A 4,537-nucleotide genomic window follows, 5' to 3' on the forward strand; every position below is an offset into this window, starting at 1 on the left:
CCTGTGACACATCTGGTGAGTGGGCCATGGGCCAGCTGTGTGTGGAGTGGGCAAGGGTCGGGTTTAGTCGCGTGTGTTGTGGCTACTTAGCCAGGAGTTGTATCTGAAAACAGACAAGCTTGATGAATGGAAAAGGAACACTGTTTCCTCGCTGCCTCTCTTTCTCTCTCTTTTCTGTTCTAGATCCTGAAATCAGCTTCAATTCGAGAAACCTCACGCTAGCAATCATACTAGCAAGGGGGTGGTTACACAACTCTCAAATCACAAGTATTTGATCATCTTATTCTTATTGCATCGCAAAACTTGAACATCAATTCATGATCAAAGTAATGGATTCATTGTAGTCGTGCAATCTGATAGATTGATTTATAATTTTGCATTGTAGAATTATTTGAACATGAAGAGGATCGGGGATATTGCTGCTCTTTTCAAGAAGCATGAAGCAAAGAAGCTGGCATCTTCTACCCTTGCTACTTCGGATGAGCAAACTTCAGCTCGACATGATGATGCCTCCACATCGCCCCCGCATCCGCCCCACCGCCATCGCCGCCGCCACCACCACCACAGCCGGTGTATGACATCAATCGTCTTCCACATGATCCAGGGGAAAGGTTGGCCATTGCAAGCTATAATGTCAATGATCAAGATGCAGTCCGGAGAGGATATATTCTCAAGGGTCCATGCCGACCATATGCACATCAGTTTGAATTTAGTAAAATTGGAGGTAAAGATCGACATTTTAGTATTTTTTTGGTTTGAGAGGTATAGTTGGCTTGAGTATAGTATCAAGAAGGATGCAGCATTTTGCTTTGTATGCTACTTGTTCAGAGAGAAGAAAAGTAAGGGAAAGGGTACTGGGATATTTGTTGATGGTGGTTGGAGAAACTGGAATAGGGATGATGCACTTGATAAACATGTAGGTGGCGTAACAAGTGTGCATAATAAAGCTCAAGAGAGATAAAACTTATTTTTAAATCCCAATGCGGCAGTTGATGATCTCATTGTGAAGGTAAACCATGAGGAACTACGTCTTTATAAGCTCAGATTGCTTTATTCTCTTATGTGCTTGAGGTTTCTCCTCGGTCAAGGATTGGCATTCCGTGGGCATAATGAAAAGGAGGATTCTCGCAATAAAGGGAATTTCCTTGAACTTCTTGAATGGCTTGCAGCAAACAATGAAGAAGTGAATAAATTGGTTTTGAAAAATGCTCCTGGTAATTGTAGCTTGACTTGTCCTGACATACAAAAAGAAATTATTCAATGTTGTGCCATACACACCAGGAGGCAATTCATTGAAGAACTTGGAGATGACAATTATGCAATTCTTGCTAATGAGTGTAGTGATGTATCACATAAGGAACAACTAGCCAATTTGCCTGCGTTATGTTGATAAAGTCGGAAGGCCAAATGAGCGTTTTCTTGGGGTTGTTCATGTTGATGATACTACATCTTTGTCACTTAAGGATGCAATTCATAATCTACTTAGTCATCACCATTTGACTCTCACTCAAATCCGTGGGCAAGGTTATGATGGGCCTAGTAACATGAAAGGGGAGATCAAAGGGCTGAAAACATTGATCATGAAAGAGTCACCTTCTGCTTATTATATTCATTGCTTTGCACATCAGCTCCAATTGGTTGTAGTTGCTGTAGCTAAGGACAATACAGATTGCTCATGGTTATTTGCTCAGGTATCTCTCTTGATCAGTATTGTTGGAGTATCTTGTAAGCGTCATGATTTGCTTCGGAATGTTAGAGCATTGAATCTCTTGAAATCCCTTGAAGTGGGCGAACTAGAAACTGGAAGTGGATTAAACCAAGAGATGGGGTTAGCTCGGCCAGGTGAGACTCGTTGGGGCTCTCATTACAAAACTATTCTGCACATTATTGCTATGTATGCCACAATTCAGGGTGTGCTCATAATTCTAGGAGAAGATCAAGGGCAGAAGAGTGATTGGCCAAAAATACATGCTGTGCTTGGAGTCTTTGAGTCATTTGACTTTATTTTTAGTGCTCATTTGATGCTTGTCATTCTTGGATACACAAATGATTTATCTGATTGTTTACAAAGAAGACAACAAGATATTGTTAATGCTATCTCACTTGTTGGTATGGCAAAGACAAGATTGCAAGAGATGAGGTCTGATGGTTGGAATTCATTCTATGACCAAGTGACTTCATTTTGCAATGAACATGGCATCCCAATTCCTTCTCCAGATGGTAAGTACGTGCCTTATGGGAGATCAGCAAGGTTTTCTTCACAGCAAACAAATGATGATCATTTTAGAAGAGAAGTATACATTGGTGTTGTTGATAAAATTAGTCAAGAGCTCAACAATCGATTTGATGAGATCAATATGGAGTTGCTTCACTGTATGGTGGCTTTGAATCCTAGCAACTCATTTGCTTCTTTTGACGCACGTAAGGTACGCAAACTTGCTTTTTTTTTGACACAAATATAGTGGGGAAGGTCCCCACTGTGTCATTTTTCATTTTATATAATCACATATGTACAAAGTGTACTTATTACATAATTCACAAAAGGTCTAACCAATCTTGCATACCATCCTTTAGACTAGGTTTAACTCTATGTCTAATAACACCAAAGCTATCTTTAAAATGCAAAAAACATGCTAAAAGATCTCTACTGTGATTATCAAAAATGATATTATTTCTATGGATCCAAATGCTCCATCAGCCTGAAATGAAAGCCTCCTTGAAGAAAATATTATTAGATCTCCGTTCCCCATCTATCATCATATTGATATGATCCATATCCTCATTCCATTCCATACCAATCTTCCACCATAGGTTTCTGCTAAAATCACAATGGAAGAAAAGGTGTGCCATTGTTTCAATTGATTGATCATCACATAGTACACATTTGTTGCATTGCACATAGAATGATTTCCTCTCCATCATCTCTTTGGTATTTAGCCTGTCCTGAATTAATAACCAAAAGAAAAACTTTTGCTTCGACAGGGCAGCAGATGACCATGTCCATTTAAATGGGAGTGGTGCTACAGGATGATTAGATAGAGCATTATATACCTTCTTAGTAGAATATGACTTTTCATTCTGTCTCAATGTCCATTTATCATTAGAATTCACATTGTTGCTAACTGACATAATAATTTGTCCAAGCTCATTGCATTGCTGAGATGCAATGTTTGACAGTGGGATATTGAATAAATCAAATATATTGCCCATGGCTATATTCTTGGCATCCTTTACCGATATCAACTTATCCTTAGCAAATGAAAACAAGTGAGGAAATTTCTCCTTAAGATTCAACTGCTGCCACTTGTCATGCCACATAAATGTTGTCTGTCCAGCCCCAATTTGGCAAGTAGTCAAATCCTTAAATGTGGCGATCAGAGATGTACAATCTTTCCACCAAAATGATCCTTTTTGATGATTATGCTCTGGTAACTTTCCATGTTGATAATAAGCAGCCCAGATTAAATTGACCCATGGAATATCTTGTCTGTTATAAAACTTATATAAATTTTTCATTTGTAAAGCCTTATTCTGCTGACGCAAATCTAAAACACCAAGTCCCCCAGCTATCTTGGGCATACAAACTTTCTTCCAACTTACAAGACATTTACCAGATTTATGTATATCTTTGCCTTGCCATAGGAATATCCTGCATGCTTTCTCAACATGATCAATATGGGTATAATGGACTTTCATGGCACACATAGCATGATTGGGCATAGTAGCAATAACAGCTTTGATAGTAACCAATCTGGCACTGTATGACATCATATTAGACAGACCAGACAATCTTTTGTCTACTTTGTAGATCATAGGTGTTAGATCTTCAATTTTAGGTCTGGTAGTGCCCATGGGCAAACCAAGATATGTGAAGGGTAATGACTCCACTTGAGTTTTACCCCACGGATATTTCAAAGGTTGATTTGATAAGGCTTGAGACACAACTTGTTAACTACATTGATGACATGAGAAAAGATGAGAACTTCAAAGGTTTAAACAATCTTGTTGATCTCTCTGTTAAGCTTGTTGAAACAAATAGGCATATTGTTCATGATGTGGTCTACTCCCTTCTCAAATTAGTATTGCTTCTACCTGTGGCGACCGCAAGTGTTGAAAGGGCATTTTCTGCAATGATTTTAGTGAAGCATAAGTTGAGAAATCGGATGGGTGATAGCCTTTTGGATGATTTGTCACATTCATTGAGCGAGATGTTTTTTCCAAGGTAAAAGATGATGATATAATTGAGACTTTCATGGCTATGAAAAAGCGTTATCCCGAGAAGAGGAAGAAGAAGTTTTTTTAAATTATTGCACTCATGTAATATTTATGTACAAATATTTCAGATATTTATACAAATTCTATGATGCTTGTGAGACCTTATAAATATATTCCTATTGTTCTTATAGCAAATTTTATACCCATATTATTGTACGTTATTTTTGTGGCATCGAATTATTTTTTTATCTAGTTGCCCCACCCTAGCGTAATATCCTAGATTCGCCACTGCTGGCAGCGCATCGAGGACAAGTTCCATAAG

At 38.4% G+C, this 4,537-nt stretch overlaps 1 pseudogene; it reads left to right on the forward strand.

Moving 5' to 3' along the window:
• The first annotated feature begins 397 nt into the window (after positions 1-397).
• On the forward strand, positions 398-4,303 carry LOC139832671 (uncharacterized; annotated as a pseudogene).
• The last annotated feature ends 234 nt before the right edge of the window (positions 4,304-4,537 follow it).

The sequence above is a fragment of the Lolium perenne genome, chromosome 6 (assembly GCF_019359855.2).
Source record: "Lolium perenne isolate Kyuss_39 chromosome 6, Kyuss_2.0, whole genome shotgun sequence".
In the NCBI taxonomy this organism is placed as follows: domain Eukaryota; kingdom Viridiplantae; phylum Streptophyta; class Magnoliopsida; order Poales; family Poaceae; genus Lolium; species Lolium perenne.